The following is a 1,445-nucleotide window of genomic DNA, read 5'->3' as shown; positions in this document are numbered from 1 at the left end:
TCTGTCCTTTCCTGTCTCATCTATATAATCTCCGACACACGAAAGCCCATTGCTGCTCTCACTGTGTCAATGCATCTTATTGAGAGTCTTCCTCTATAACCATCATAATTTCTCTCTGCAACCTGAAAGCTCTGAATGGAAAAACATATCTGATCCTGAGAATTTTAAGTATTATTTTGAATCTATAATAGCTTCTTATGGGCATTAAAGGAGAAGATGAATGGATGTATTCACAGAGTACTGGCACCAGTGAGTCATCACTGGAAATGGGCATTCCCAGAGCCCTGAAAAACTGACAGCAAAGATACTATCCAGGGCATCTCATCAGGGCACTGGCATTGCATAGTCTCCTGCATCTCAATGCTATTGCTGTCAGTTGCCACCCAGTCATCTCTGATTCATTGCAAGCTCACGTGCAGCAGAACAAAATTGTACCATCTTCACTATCATTAAGCAAGTTTTGAGTCCATTGTTGCAACAATCCATTTCATGGAGGGTCTTTCTCCTTTTCTGTTAGTGTCTTTCTAACAATTTCCTCTTTACCAATCATGGTGTCCATTTCTAACAGTTAATCTTTCCTGAAGATGTGTCCTAGGCAAGTGAAAGTCTCACCATTCTTATTTTTTTTTTTAATTTAGTTTGTTTATTTTTCATTTCAATGAACATCTACAGAGATTTTGGAATTCCATTCATTCATTGTTGCACCTTCTCCCCGCACACACCCCTCCCCCTTCCCCCCCTCCGTTTGCTCCTCTCCTTGAAAAGCAAAAGAAAAACTCCCTCATTGGTACACACAATCCCCCCGCATCTCCCCAAACCCCACCCCCTACCCCCAAATATAATCCACTCTGCAACCCTCATTGCGTACTACCATTCTCATTTTTAAGCAACATTCTGGTTTATTTCTTCTAAGATTGTTTGTTTGCTATTTGCGTAATTCATGGTCTATTCAAAATTCTTGGCAAACATCTTCGTTTAAATGCATCAGTCCTTCTCTTGTCTTCCTTTTCTTATTATCCAATTTTCAAATAGATTTAAAGTAATTCAAAGAACAGTGACTCAGATCAGGTGCATCAAAATGACATCTTTGCTTTGCAAAATAGCAAATAATCTCTTTTTCAGCAGATTTTTCCCAATGCAATATGTTGTTTCAAGCAGGCAAACAGAGGAAGATAAGGTCTTGCAAATACTGAGTTAGGCCCAAGAACTAGAAGAACCAAGTTCTTGTTAACATTCCTTCAAAGAGAAGCAATTAAGTTCCTTAGATAAAGCCTCTTCAGAAATGATACAACATTGACCATATATTTGAAGAGAAGACTGATGTTTTGCTGCTGCTGAAAGACCCTGTAGTGTGTGGACTGTGCCTTTGGCAGCTGTGGGCTCCTGTTCTTTCTTGGAGAGAACCAAGGAAGCGATGCTGAAATGAGCTGCATCTGTTCCTATCC

This window comes from Elephantulus edwardii, unplaced genomic scaffold (genome assembly GCF_000299155.1).
Source record: "Elephantulus edwardii isolate Elephantulus edwardi_28Jun2011 unplaced genomic scaffold, EleEdw1.0 scaffold00102, whole genome shotgun sequence".
NCBI classification, from domain to species: domain Eukaryota; kingdom Metazoa; phylum Chordata; class Mammalia; order Macroscelidea; family Macroscelididae; genus Elephantulus; species Elephantulus edwardii.
Note: the sequence above shows the minus strand (reverse complement) of the source record.